Below are 15,415 nucleotides of genomic sequence, written 5' to 3'. Positions count from 1 at the left end.
GGGACCTCCAACAACCATTTATGCCCCTCTTCTATCCAAGTTTCCGTGATGGCCACCACATCGTAGTCCCAAGTACCGATCCATGCCTTAAGTTCACCCACCTTATTCCTGATGCTTCTTGCGTTGAAGTATACACACTTCAACCCATCTCCGTGCCTGCAAATACTCTCCTTTGTCAGTGTTCCCTTCCCCACTGCCTCATTACAAGCTTTGGCGTCCTGAATATCGGCTACCTTAGTTGCTGGACTACAAATCCGGTTCCCATTCCCCTGCCAAATTAGTTTAAACCCTCCCGAAGAGTACTAGCAAACCTCCCTCCCAGGATATTGGTGCCCCTCTGGTTCAGATGCAACCCGTCCTGCTTGTACAGGTCCCACCTTCCCCAGAATGCGCTCCAATTATCCAAATACCTGAAGCCCTCCCCCCTACACCATTCCTGCAGCCACGTGTTCAACTGCACTCTCTCCCTATTCCTAGCCTCGCTATCACGTGGCACCAGCAACAAACCAGAGATGACAACTCTGTCTGTCCTGGCTTTCAACTTCCAGCCTAACTCCCTAAACTTGTTTATTACCTCCACACCCCTTTTCCTACCTATGTCGTTGGTACCAATGTGCACCACGACTTCTGGCTGCTCCCCCTCCCCCTTAAGGATCCTGAAGACACGATCCGAGACATCCCTGGCCCTGGCACCCGGGAGGCAACATACCTTCCGGGAGTCTCGCTCGCGACCACAGAATCTCCTATCTATTCCCCTAACCATTGAATCTCCTACAACTATTGCTTTTCTATTCTCCCCCCTTCCCTTCTGAGCCCCAGAGCCAGACTCAGTGCCAGAGACCTGGCCGCTAGGGCCTTCCCCCGGTAGGTCATCCCCCCCAACAGCATCCAAAACGGTATACTTGTTTTGAAGGGGAACGGCCACGAGGGATCCCTGCACTGTCTGCCTGTTTGTTTTTTTCCCCCTGACTGTAACCCAGCTATTCTTGTCCTGTACCTTGGGTGTGGTTACCTCCCTGTAACTCTTCTCAATCACCCCCTCTGCCTCCCGGATGATCCGAAGTTCATCCAGCTTCAGCTCCAGTTCCCTAACACGGTCTTTGAGGAGCTGAAGTTGGGTGCACTTCCCGCAGGTATAGTCAGTGGGGACACCGGTGGTATCCCTCACCACCCACATCCTACAGGAGGAGCATGTAACTGGTCTAGCCTCCATCCCCTCTTACCTTACAGAATATAGCTGCTGTGTGGACTAACTAGATCTCCGCCCTCCGACTCTGCTCCCAGTCAGCTACACTTCCTGTAAACTCCTGGCTCTCTTCGCACTCTTTGCGGAAATGTCGGAAACAAAATGAAAGGAGCACCTTACTCCCTCCTCACCTAACTCCCTCGGTCACCAAACTCTCACTATCGCACTCAAAAAGCACCAAATTCAGCACTCTGTGCAAACAAAGTCTGCACTGTAAGGGATCACTTTTATACTGTGAATCTAGCCTCTGAAAAACTGGCCTAATCCAATTAACTAATTAACAAGCTCCAGCTGCAAGTGCCTAGAAGTAGAAGCCTGTTTAAAGCTGATTGAAAATTCACCTTCTTCTAAACCAAACAGCAACTTTTAAGTTAATTAACTAAATAAAAGAAAGACTAAACTTTAGATAAAAATGAAGCCTTATACTCCCTCGGTCACCAAACTCTCACTATCGCACTCAAAAAGCACCAAATTCAGCACTCAGTGCAAACTTATGGTATAACCTTGTTGCTGTGTTGCACCTGACACCTTCCTATGGATATAGTTTAGCCTCATGTACATGTTGTAGATATTGCACACACATATTCAGCTGCACCCAGTACACACCAATATTTATTACCATATAGGCACATATTCTTGTAAAAAGGGGGGATGTCATGATATTCAAACAAACATATCATGGTGCAAACACACATACACACTGATGGACAGATTAACGGACCAATCAACACACACGCAACATCACAGCCAATCACCAGTGAGAGCACACGCACTATAAAATGGGAAACACCACAGTTCCCACTCATTCCAGCAGGAGACAGCTCAGGACACAGAGCTCACAGCGTGCCACTCAGACATACACCATGTGCTGAGTGCCTCTCTCAGATAGTGTTAGGGCCGGGTCCACAGGTTAACGGCTAAATTACGAACCACAGTCATAAGTTTACAGATGTTGTTATCAAGAGTAATAAAACAGAATTGTACCATCTACAACCGTGTTGGTTCGTCTGTATAGCGGACCACCCAACACGACAGGAACTACTTCCATTAGTTCCCATATTCCCGTAATTGATGTATGTTTGTGCCAAATGATGACATTTGACAGATCACACTGGTGAGTGGGGTCAGAGATAAAAATCATTGACAAAAGATCCAAAAGGGAGCTGAGATAATTATTTATTCAGAGAATTGTTGGGATCTGGGATGCTCCAAACAAAAAACTGATACTATAGATAATGTTAAAGGGAATTGGGCAGATGTTGAAGCACTTCAGAAATAGGAGCAGGAGTAGACCTGCTCCACTGTTCAATAAGATCATGGTGATCTGATGTGGCCTGAACTCCACTTTCCTGCCTGCCCCCATAAATCTTGCTTCCCTTGTCAATGAAAAATCGAGGAACTCAGCTTTAACAGTCACCAGTCACCTGCTCAGCTTTAACAATATTCAATGACCCATCCTCCACTGCTCTCTGGGGAAGGAAATTCCATAGACAATGACCGTTTGAGAGAAGAAATTCCTCCTCACCTCCATCTTAAATGGGAGAACACTTATTTTGAAACTGTGCCTGCTAGTTCTAGATTTCCCAGGAAGGGAAGCATCCTCTCAGCATCCACCCTGTTAATCTCACGCAGGATATTTTGGGCAGGATTCTCCAGTGTCCCAACTCGTGTTTCTAGGTGGTGCGCCACCAAATCACGCCGCTTGTCAATGGGATTTCTCATTGAAGACACTCCGCGCCACCAGGTAACCCATGGGTGGGATGCGCTGCCAGCAAGAAAAGAGAATCCCGATGACCGAAGAATTCCAGCCTTTATGCTTCAATAAATTCACCTCTCATTCTTCTTCTAAACTCTAAGGAGTCTGGGCCCAACCTAGAATCATAGAATTTGTACAGTACAGAAGGAAGACTACACCTACTCTCCAAAAGAGCTCTCTATCAAAGGCCAATCCCCCAGCCTATCCCCATAACCCCACCTAACTTTTGGACACGTAGGAGCAATTTTAGCATGGCCAATCTCCCTAACCTGTATATCTTTGTACTATTGGACTGTGGAACGAAACCGGAGCAACCGGAGGAAACCCACGCACACACGGGGAGAATGTGCAAACTCCACACAGTCATCCAAGGTCGGAATTAAACTCCCTCTGAAAGCTTCCAATGGAAGTATGGCGCTCCTTAAGTAAGACTGAGGAACTCCATAAAGCACGATTCTGGGATGCAGTGTGACTGGTCTTTCAAAAGTCAGCACAGGCTAGATGGGGTGAAAGGCCTCGTATTGTGCTGTAAACCCCCTCTCACACCAGCACTTTTTTTTTCATAGAATTTACAGTGCAGAAGGAGGCCATTCGGCCCATCGAGTCTGCACCAGCTCTTGGAAAGAGCATTCCACCCAAGGTCAGCACCTCCACCCTATCCCCAGAACCCAGCAACCCCACCCAACACTAAGGGCAATTTTGGACACTAAGGGCAATTTATCATGGTCAATCCACCTAACCTGCACATCTTTGGACTGTGGGAGGAAACCGGAGCACCCGGAGGAAACCCACGCACACACAGGGAGGATGTGCAGACTCCGCACAGACAGTGACCCAAGCCGGAATCGAACCTGGGACCCTGGAGCTGTGAAGCAATTGTGCTATCCACAATGCTACCGTGCTGCCCTACCAAATCAAAATGGTCTTGTCCTTGACATGAATCATCTCTCTGCTGAACCACGTGATAGCTCCCAAGAACAGCAACACTATCACAGAGTAGGCAGCCAAACGTCCATCATGGTAAAACCTTGGGACCTTTCAGCAGAATCACCTCCATATACTTGTTTGCTCCAACAATGTTCTCACAGGAATCTAGGTGGTCAACATCGTGGGCCAAAGGGCCTGTTCTGTGCTGTATTTTCTATGTTCTAAGTTGCTGTGGAACCCAATAAGGCCATGAGAGGCACTCATAGTCACTCTCGGGGCTAGAGAATGCACACAGTTAGTGAAAGGAAAAAATCTACTCATGTAACTTTCCTGTCTTGTACTTGACCATGGAGCAGGGTAGGGAGGCTGAGGCAGACACTGAGAGATGTGCAGGTTCGTGGAAACCTTGAAAGAAATCTGCTTTTTGCAAACTCCACATCTGAGCGAAGACATGGGGGACTGTGCGGAATTAAAGGGCAGTGGCAAACAAACAGAGAACACAATACAGGAAGAATGGACATAGCAGCGTGCACCAACAGCAGCAATCATTGGTCCGAGAACCAGCCTCAAAACGTATCTAAAAAGAACACACTCGAAACCAAGCTTGAATTTTCAAAGGCACTCCATGAACTTGACTATAAATAATCTCAACGTCTTTTGATTTGTGACGATTTGCTCCTGACAGATTGTTCTCCCAAAGTGTTTTCAGGGGACAGCCAAGGATGTGTCCCTGTAAGCCAAAGAGCCAAAGACAGCCAAATGTGTCCCTGTAAAATCCTTGTTGTTTGAACTCCAGCCCATAAACAATGTCTGTGCTATAATTATTCAGCTACTGTCTGACAGGAAAGGGGGAAAAGACCAATCAATGCACTCCTTAGTTCATTTGCCAGTGGCAACTGTTGTGCTGACAGACTGCAGGAAGTACCATTCCGATCTCACCCTGCGGGAATGCTTTCAGTAGCACAGTCAGTTAAAGGAAAGATCTGAGGAAACACAATCCCTGGAAATCAATGTCTCCAAATTACCAGAACAGCAAACCATGTTGAAAAGAGACATTCCCCAATATATGATAGATTTGTTTCTGTCCCTTATAATTACCTATGCTGGAAGCAGCTACTTTGTTTAGGAAGCAGGTCACGGAGCTCGGTAAACAAAATGAGCCTGTGTCCCTTTGAGCAGACCACGGTAATCCATAAATCCTTCGCCTCCTCTCCCATCCCCACATCTAATAAAGCTAACAGGCCAGCTCAGTGACGTCAGCATCTGCAAACCGTGTTTGTTGGAAAGGATTACTGAATGTCTTTATTACTCCCTTGTCATTTCATTTCAGTTTAATAGGAAGTTAAGATTGGTTAGTGACCAGATTAATTAATAAATGATACAGTTATAATGACTAGAATTTCACTGGAAAGAAATTCAGCAACACTTTAAAGAATCTAAGAGATCCACTGAGCACCAAGTGCACTATGAATATGTGTGCATTGGTGTAAGATTTCCTGTGCCCAGAAATGCGAGAAAAATCATAAATACAGTCACAGAGGTTGAATATTTCTGAAAAGAGAGACATGTTGCTGAAATTTTTCATCTTGCACTCATCAGGATAAACACAAGAAAATCAAATTTCAAATGCGCATATCAATTTGTACTACAGGAGCAATGGGTGTTGATTAGTTGGCAAGACGGGGGGTGAGTGCTCAGTTTAAAGGGGGAAGGATATATTACCACAGCGACGGCTCCTGGAAGGCCCGACAAGGTATACCTGACAGTTTGCCCCGCAACCACCCTCGCTGCTCTAGAAAACCACCAGTGACAGAGTGAGGCCCTTGAGTGGGCACCTGGGGATGTCAATTGGCAGAGGACTGCCCCCTGCCCACCTGGACTTAATTGGGGGAGAGGGGTGGTCAAGAAGATGACAGACTGTCCGCCTTTTGCCTTATTGTCCCATTTTTAGGCCGTCCCAGGCATTAAATTCTTCCAAAAGAAAAAGCAAGACAGACAACCAAAACAAAACTGTTGGCTTGAAGAAGCAACTTCAGGGAGGAGTGAGAGGTAGAGATGCGATGAGGTTAGAGGGGGAATGCCTGAGTCAACAATCTGGGGAAATGAAGACAGGGTCACTAATCGTGCAGTGATGGCCAGAACTGGAGGAACACAGGAATCTCAGAAGTTTATAATTCAAATACACATCTCGGGCTAAATAAACAACGCGATGTCCGCCGACTGGCGCCCAAAACGGCGCCAATCAGACGGGCATCGCGTCGCCCCAAAGGTGCGGAATGCTCCGCATCTTTGGGGGCCGAGCCCCAACATTGAGGGGCTAGGCCGGCGGCAGAGGAATTTCCGCCCCGCCAGCTGGCGGAAACGGCCTTTGTTGCCACGCCAGCTGGCGCGGAAATGACATCCACGGGCGGCGCATGCGCGGGAGCGTCAGCGGCCGCTGACAGTTTCCCACGCATGCGCAGTGGAGGGAGTCTCTTCCACCTCCGCCATGGTGGAGACCGTGGCGGAGGCGGAAGGGAAAGAGTGCACCCACGGCACAGGCCCGGCCGCGGATCGGTGGGCCCCAATCGCGGGCCAGGCCACCGTGGGGGCACCCCCCTGGGTCAGATCGCTCTGCGCCCCCCCCCCCCAGGACCCCGGAGCCCGCCCGCGCCGCCTTGTCCCGACGTTCAAAAGGTGGTTTAATCCACGCCGGTGGGACAGGCAATTTAGCGGCGGGACTTCGGCCCACCCGGGCCGGAGAATCGAGCGGGGGGGCCCGCCAACCGGCGCGGCGCGATTCCCGCCCCCGCCCAATCTCCGGTGCCGGAGACTTCGGCAACCGGCGGGGATAGGATTCACGGTAGCCTCCGGCGATTCTCCGACCCGGCGGGGGGGTCAGAGAATGACGCCCCTCATGTCCTTCTGCCTGGCCTATAGTCAAACGTGAAATAAAAGAGCTTATGATCTGAAGTGAAGAAATAACTTTTGTATCCCTTTGAAACCACAAAAGTATGAAATAGATTTTAAATTGAGCTTTTGTAATAAATTACTCAGACAAGTCATTGCATTAGTCAGAGGCTGACGTGTGTGTTGGGTTATTGGTCTGGCATCTATTGGAACATTTCCAGCCTCTCAGAATTAAACTGCATTGTGACTCTAACCTGTGTTGCATTTCCTAATTTAAGAAAAGCCTTGATTGATTTTAGCTGACACTGAGCTCAAGGTAATCTGTGAAGGAAAGTAAAGCTTCAGAATGAATTCTGGAATTGCATATTGGAAATCTTGCTCTTAGTATTACTGCATTTAATGTTCCTGGAATATAACCTGATAAATATTAACACTAAAAACAAATGGGACAACGTAGGCTGGGGCTTAGGTCACTAACACCTAGGACCACAAGTGAGAATAAATAAAGGCTAATCATGTCTCCTTCCACTCAACTTCCAACATTCAGAGTATAAGGGCGAGAAGAAATTTTTGAGAAGGAAAGGAAAAATAAGAAAGATGGGTGAAGTAACCCCCATGGGGACGACCCGGTCGATCTCCCAATAAGGCTCGTGGAATGCGAGTTTCCCCACCGAGGGGCAGAGGCCCAACTGCGGGCTCACTAATTCCCCGAAATAAAAGCCGGCCCAAGAGGGAGCCGGCATCTCAGGATGGTCCTGTCTGGGACTTGGAGTGTTGCTTAGTTGCTGTATTTCCTTACTATGAGTAGGAAATAAACTACTTTTGACCTAGCTTTTCAGAACTCCTCAATAATGGGAGAGACAGAGGGAGGGCAAGAATGGAAGAAAGAAAGGAAGGGAAAGAGCAAATGAGAAAAGGAGAAAGTTGTTGTAAGGGTTTGTTCAGTAGGTCTCACAAAGAGGTTCAAACGCTTGCCGGGTTTGTAGTGATCTTTCTATATGTGAATACTTGATTAGTTAATGTGCAGTCTGTACAGTCAGATTATCACTGGATGGCAACACTGACAGGAACTATATAAGGAGTTTCCCGCTCTTTCTCCGTGTTAGTGTGTGTGTATTGCAGCAGGAGGATAGACGTGACCAGCTCAGAGTTCATACACTAATATAGTGTATTATATTAATTATTAATTTAATCTAATCTCAGTTAATTCTATTACTAGTCAAAGAATTAAAATAAAAGAACTCACAAGGATATTATTTTGTTACTCAATAAATAATTTGTCATCAACTGGAAGACTTTGACTGTTTATCATCAAGTTAAATACAACTCGGAAGGCAAATGATTAATATATATATATATATTATACTGGGCAGCACGGTAGCATGGTGGTTAGCACAATTGCTTCACAGCTCCAGGGTCCCAGGTTCAATTCCCGGCTTGGGTCACTGTCTGAGCGGAGTCTGCACGTTCTCCCCGTGTCTGCGTGGGTTTCCTCCGGGTGCTCCGGTTTCCTCCCACAGTGCAAAGATGTGCAGGTGAGGTGGATTGGCCATGCTAAATTGCCCTTAGTGTCCAAAATTGCCCTTAGTGTTGGGTGGGGTTACTGGGTTATGGGGATAGAGTGGAGGTACGGGCTTGGGTAGGGTGCTCTTTCAAAGAGCCGGTGCAGACTCAATGGGCCAAATGGCCTCCTTCTACACTGTAAATTCTATGATCTATGATCTATATCTCGGTAACATAACATGGTACCAGGTAAAAAAAAATAGCTTTAAGAACAACTAGTAGTAAGATTAGGAAAGAAAAGAAAAAGTTCCAATACTGTTCGACTGGGGAAGTCATCGCAGCAAACGGATCCTCGACAACAGAACGATTCAATGGACCACGTTCAAGCTCCCTGGCAGCTGAAAACTAACGGTGACTTAAACTGGAAATTATTTAAACAGCAGCTCCAACTCTATTTGGAAACTCATGACTTAAATACATCCTCTGAAGCGAGATGGATAGCCTTGCTATTGTCGATGGCAGATCAGTAAGCTATAGATATATATAATTCATTTATATACGCCGAAGGCAAAGACAAAAGCAAATTTGGAGTGATTGTTGCAAAGTTTGATGACCACTGCAAGATGCAGACAAATGAAATACTCGAGGGTTTCAGGTTTCATAAGTGGTTCCAGAAAAACGGTGAACCGATGACAAGCTTTGTTGCTGACTTAAAACTACTAGCGCAGACTTGTAATTTTGCTGATTTACACGACTCTTTAATAAGAGATCAAATCGTTTATGGACTAAATGATAAAAGCCTAAGAGAAGCATTACTAAGACAGAATGATTAAAATAGCAATAGAAAAATGCATTTCACATGAGCAGAGTAGAAATCAATACTTGGAATTTTATTACCGACAAAAGGGTGTGAAAGCCCAGCACGAGGTTGAGAAAATTAAAATGGTGTCGCAGGCAGAAAAGAAGCACCATCGAGAAAGCAGCTATCTTGTGCGCGCACATTTCAACTCGGGACATGCGCAGTTCGTTCAGAAATGTGAGACTCAACAGAAGAATTCTGCGCATGTGCGAATGTCACTCATGAGTCAGAGAGACAACGTCATAACGTGCTACAGATGTGGTAATGGCCACTTCAAGGGGAATTGTCCTGCTCAGGTAAAACAGTACTTAAAGTCCTCGAAACTTAACTATTTTGCTTCTCATTGTAGATCAGTAGCAATTTGTCCCAATACAACACAGAAAACGCATTTCAATGTTAGATCCATCGATAAAACAGAAAAAAATTCACAAAAGAATTTCTCAGAAGAAGCTGAAATGTTTTCTCTGGAAAATACGTTTTTTGTTGGCATCATTGATGTATCAAAGGATCTTCAATCACCAACAAAGGCAACTTATCAAATTAATTTCATTGACAACAACAATGACAGTACATGTGAATAACAGCCCAATATTATTCTAGCCTGGACCTGGTGCTTCAGCCAACTTGATGAATTGCAAGGATCTCTCATCAATCCAAGGAGATTACGAGATTGTACCTACGGCATGCATGTTAAAAGATTATGATGGTAACAAAATTGTGTCACATGGATTGTGCCATTTAAAAGTTGTCAACAAAGAAGTGCAGAAAACACTTCGTTTTGAAATTGTGGATGATCACAAAGCTTCTTTATTAGGTGTTCAAGCATGCAAGGAGTTTCAGTTAATTCAAAGAATCTTCATGCACACAAATGAGACAGTACGACTGGAAGAAGAAATTCAACACTTACTCAGTGAATACCTTGACGTATTTTGCGGTATGGGCACAATGTCATACCAGTACAAAATGTTGCTCAAAAAGGATGTGAAACCAGTCATACATCCGCCAAAAAGAGTTCCAGCACCTCTACGAGAGAGATTAAAAGCTGAATTGCAGAGATTACAATCTCAAGGCATAATTTCCAAAGTCACACAACCAACTGACTGGGTCAGCTGATTGGTTTGTGTCAACAATCCTTCAGGAGCTCTTAGAATTTGTATGGATCCCAAAGATCTAAATAAAAACATATGTAGGGAGCATTACCCTATTCCCAAATGAGAAGAAATGACTTCTGAAATGTCAAAGGCTCACATTTTTACAAAGTTAGACGCATCACAAGGCTTTTGGCAGATGCAACTCAACGACTCCAGCAAGCTACTCTGTATATTCAACATGCCTTTTGGAAGGTACTGTTTTAATCGAATGCCCTTTGGGATCATCATCTCCTCAGAGATTTTTCACCGAATTGTGGAGCAGATTACGGAAAACATAGATGGTGCTCGAGTCTATGTGGACGACATCATTATATGGTCAACTACTGAGGAAGAGCATATTGCAAGGCGAAGGGAAGTATTTCACCGAATACATCAATATGGTTTAAAATTGAACCAATCTAAATGCACATGTGCCACCTCGTCATTGAAATTTTTAGGTGATACCATCTCAGCTAAAGGTGTCAGACCGGATGAAGAAAAGGGGCGTCATTCTCCGACCCCCCAGAGGGTCGGAGAATGGCCGTTGGCCGCCGTGAATCCCGCCCCCGCCGGTTGCCGAAGTCTCCGAAGGGAGAAAAGTCAGCGGGGCGTTAATGTCGCTGCTGCCGCGGAGAATGTCACGGGTCTGCGCAAGGCAGCCGATTTTCGGCCTGCCGATATTCTGCCTTCCGGATGGGCCGAAGTCCCGTCGACGTGATGACCGTTCACGTCGACGTAAATTAAACCTCCTTTTCATCGGCGTGACCCGGTGCTCCAGGCTCACGCCGACCAGCGTGGAGGTGAGTGACGGCCTGGGGGGTTGGCTCTGGGCAGGCAATGGCGTGGCCGCAGTCTGAATGCGTGAGGAGAGGTGTGTCTCGGGTTGTGTGTGTGTGTGTGCGGCGGGGGGCGCGGGGGGGGGGGTGGTTAGAGTAGGCTGGGCTCCGGGGGAGTGCCGGGAGGGGGTCCGTGCCGGGGAGGTGGATGGGGGGTCCGTGCCGGGGTGGAGGTTGGGGGGGGGTCTGTGCCGGGGTGGAGGTTGGGGGGGGGGTCCGTGCCGTGCCGGGGTGAGGTTGAGGGGGGGTCCGTGCCGTGCCGGGGTGGAGGTTTGGGGGGGGGGTCCGTGCCGTGCCGGGGTGGAGGTTGGGGGGGGGTCCGTGCTGGGGTGGAGGTTGGGGGGGGGGGGTCCGTGCCGGGGTGAGGTTGGGGGGGGGTCCGTGCCGGGGTGGAGGTTGGGGGGGGGTTCGTGCCGGGGTGAGGTTGGGGGGGGTCCGTGCCGGGGTGGAGGTTGGGGGGGGTCCGTGCCGTGCCGGGGTGGAGGTTGGGGGGGGTCCGTGCTGGGGTGGAGGTTGGAGGGGGGTCCGTGCCGGGGTGGAGGTTGGGGGGGGGTCCGTGCTGGGGTGGAGGTTGGGGGGGGGGTCCGTGCCGGGGTGAGGTTGGGGGGGGGTCCGTGCCGTGCCGGGGTGGAGGTTGGGGGGGGGGGGGTCCGCGCCGTGCCGGGGTGGAGGTTCGTGGGGGGTCCATGCTGGGGTGGAGGTTGGGGGGGGGTCCGTGCCGGGGTGGAGGTTGAGGGGGGGGGTCCGTGCCGGGGTGGAGGTTGGGAGGGGGGGTCCGTGCCGAGGTGAGGTTGGGGGGGGGGGTCCATGCCGGGGTGGAGGTTGGGGGGGGGGGTCTGTGCCGTGCCGGGGTGGAGGTTGGGGGGGGGTCCGTGCTGGGGTGGAGGTTGGGGGGGGGGGTCCGTGCCGGGGTGGAGGTTGGGGTGGGGGGTCCGTGCCATGCCGGGGTGGAGGTTGGGGGGGGGGGGGTCCGTGCTGGGGTGGACTAGTGAATCTCCTCTGCACACCCTCCAGTGCCAGTACATCCTTTCTCAAGTAAGGAGACCAAAACTGAACACAATACTCCAGGTGTGGCCTCACTAACACCTTATACAATTGCAGCATAACCTCCCTAGTCTTAAACTCCATCCCTCTAGCAATAAAGGACAAAATTCCATTTGCCTTCTTAATCACCTGTTGCACCTGAAAACCAACTTTCTGCGACTCATGCACGAACACACCCAGGTCTCTTTGCACAGCAGCATGTTTTAATATTTTATCATATCGCAGACATCGGTGCACCGGTGCATCCGGGCAGTGACAGATGCCCTATATGCCATGGCGCTACATCCGCTTCCCCGTGGACCGGGCCAGCTAAGATGCCCGGGTCGTGGGCTTCTCTGCCGTGGCCGGGTTCCCCATGGTCCAGGGCGCGATCGATGGGATGCACGTTGCCGTGCGGCCACCTGCAGATAACAGGGCCGTGTTCACTAATAGGAAGGGGACCTATTCGATGAATGTACAGGTGGTCTGCGACCACCGCATGATGATCCTGCACGTCTGCGCCCGTCACCCAGGCAGTGTACATGACTCATTCGTGTTGTCGCGGTCATCCATCCCCGGCATGTATGAGGGACGCCATCCTCGGCTGAGGGGCTGGTTGCTGGGCGACAGGGGCTACCCATTGCGATCGTGGCTGATGACGCCTATACGGAGGCCACGCAATGAGGCGGAGAACCGCTACAATGATGCCCATGTAGCGACAAGGGGAGTGATCGAGAGGTGCTTTGGCGTGCTGAAGATGCGTTTCAGGTGCCTGGACCTCTCTGGGGGCGCCCTCCAGTATCGGTCAGAGAGGGTCGGCCGCATCATTGTGGTGTGCTGCGTCCTGCACAACATAGCCCAGCAGAGGGGCGATGTGCCGCAGGCAGAGGAGGGCGGAGTGGAGGAGCAGCAGGAAGAGGCCCAGTCCTCCCCAGATGAGGGGGATGGGGGCAATGGTCAGGGCAGACGGGGTAGACACAGGCGGGTGGTTGTCCACCGTTACCGGCTGGCCCAGCGGGCATGGGACAGACTGATAGACGCCCGCTTCACTGACTAGATGGGCGTGGGAATCGGGTAGTATGGCCACAGACCGCACACCATGGCAACAGCCGACCACCCACACCCCCCACCCATCCACCCACCCAGCACCCTCACCCCCCTCCCCAACCCCACCCACCCCACCCGCATGCACACCACCCCCCCCCCCATTGCCGATCCACCGGCGGCACAACGGGCCGGGCTCACACAGTTGCGGGTAGACGCGTGTCTATCGCAGGCCATGGAGGATGATGACAACCCGCCCTGCGATGAGCTCCTGGCTCTACATCGTTGGACTATGTCTGACCCATGGCCACAGTACCACCATCCACCCGGACCATCCCTGCATGCGGCTGTGACACTGCAGCGCACGGTCCCGTCCTCTGCCCGGGGGATGTTGATGGCGGCCTAGGGGGAAGGGGGAAGACTCACCTGGGGCTGAGGTAAGACCACCCCTCACACACACACTTGCGCTCAACGTACATGACACCCCCGCACACTTTGGACAGAGCACAAAGGCAGCTTCGGTAGGTGTAACATTGACTTTAATAACCAAAGGAGTTCATGCACGTGCCCTAGCCCCTAAAACTCACCTGTGCCCTGCACCCGTGCCAACTTACTCAGTGTCTAATTGTTTGGCCTTACAGGCCCTTTGACTACGTCTAAGTGGTTTCCCAGACGGTACAGCAGAACTGGAGGTGGACTCCTGTGATTCCTGCCCTCTGACACTGGATCGCTTTGGCGGCCGTTTCCTGGGGCGTCCTGGCCTAGATGGGCCAGGCTGCGGCCCGGGTGACTGGGATGGCGAGCTGCCAGCCTGTCCTGCCCGTTGCCCACCCGATGCACCTGGAACGGAAGGGGGGGGAGTCCGAGGTGTCGCGGTGTACCGGGACCTCCCCTACAGAGGGAGCCGGGACCACACCACCTCCTCCTCCCTCGGGGTGCCCGATGGCCCACAGGCCTCTACATGGGTGGGGGATGCGAACGGACTGGCCATCCGACGCCCCCCCGACTGGCGCCGATGATCTCAGGGATGGCCTGCAGAGACTGGGCCATGGCCTGCTGAGACTGGGCCATGGCCTGCAGAGACTGGGCCATGGCCTGCTGAGAATGGGCTATGGCGTTGAGCGCCTCTGCCATCTGGCGCTGGCACTGGCTCATGGCCTCCTGTGAGAGGGCAGCCATTTCCTGGGCCACAGACGCCGCCTGCACGGAAGGCCCCAGGCCTCGCAAACCGTTCCCCATGTCTGACACCGTCGCACCCATTGCCTCCACCGCGGACGCCACCCGTGCGGTGTCGGCCTGGGTGGCACGCATGACCGGCACCACTCCCAGCTCCTGGACGCGGGTGGACTCCTCCACCTGCGACCGCAGCCGCCGCAAGCCGCCCGTCACCCTCTTCGCTCGTCTCCGGGTCGGTGGTTGCATCGGATCTATGTGTGGGTGTGGTAACTGCAGGAACCCGGGATCCATCTGGGCGGCAGATGTTCGCTTGGGCTGGGCTGCCCTCCGACCGCCCGGTCCCTCTGCTGCTCCTACCTCCACCTGCTGTACCGGGATGGCTGTGTTGTGCGCACCAGTGAGTGTACCAAACGCCTCATCACTAAAGTGCCCAACCGTGGTGAGTGTTTCTGCGATGGTGGAGGGTGTTGGTGACAGCAGTGGCGTTGTGTCGTGCTCTTCGTCCCACTCTGAGTCCATGGCACTTTGGGGTGGAGGTCCGTCTCCACCCATCCACTCTGAGTCACTGTCCGGTATTTTGTCTCCCTGGGTAGTGCTGTCCCGGGTAGGGGTGTCCTCGGTAGTGGTGTCCTGGGTAGTGGTGTCCTGGGTAGTGGTGTCCTGGCTCGGATGTGACGGGGGCCTGTGGCTGCCACCTCGTCGCTGGGTGGACGCTCCCGCACGTGACAGGGGTGTCGTCTCCCTGTTGCTCCAGGTCTCTCCGTCTCCCGTGGTGTGCGAGGGGCATCCTGCGGGCGTCGCATGCTGGAGGGTCCGGGTCTCTCCGTCTCCTGTGGTCTCCGAGGGGCATCCTGCGGGCATCGCATGCTGGAGGGTCCGGGTCTCTCCGTCTCCCGTGGTCTCCGAGGGGCATCCTGCGGGCGTCGTATGCTTGAGGGTCCGGGTCTCTCCGTCTCCCGTGGTCTCCGAGGGGCATCCTGCGGGCGTCGCATGCTGGAGGGTGCGGGTCTCTCCGTCTCCTGTGGT

General features: G+C 51.6%; 1 protein-coding gene across 4 annotated transcripts in view; it reads right to left on the bottom strand.

Annotated features, from left to right (window-relative positions):
• Nucleotides 1-15,415, bottom strand: part of slc8a3 (solute carrier family 8 member 3) — an 818,116-nt gene that overhangs the window by 455,947 nt on the left and 346,754 nt on the right. Inside the window, exon 1 of one of the 4 annotated variants that reach the window (XM_072485845.1) lies at nt 5,028-5,132. The exons of the other annotated variants lie outside the window; for them this stretch is intronic. The gene's annotated coding sequence lies outside the window, so the exon portion shown is untranslated. Of the gene's footprint in view, nt 1-5,027; nt 5,133-15,415 lie in introns of those variants that run through there. 4 annotated transcript variants of the gene reach the window in all.

The sequence above is a fragment of the Scyliorhinus torazame genome, chromosome 2, assembly GCF_047496885.1.
Source record: "Scyliorhinus torazame isolate Kashiwa2021f chromosome 2, sScyTor2.1, whole genome shotgun sequence".
In the NCBI taxonomy this organism is placed as follows: domain Eukaryota; kingdom Metazoa; phylum Chordata; class Chondrichthyes; order Carcharhiniformes; family Scyliorhinidae; genus Scyliorhinus; species Scyliorhinus torazame.
Note: the sequence above shows the minus strand (reverse complement) of the source record. Positions and strands in the feature narration are given on the sequence as shown.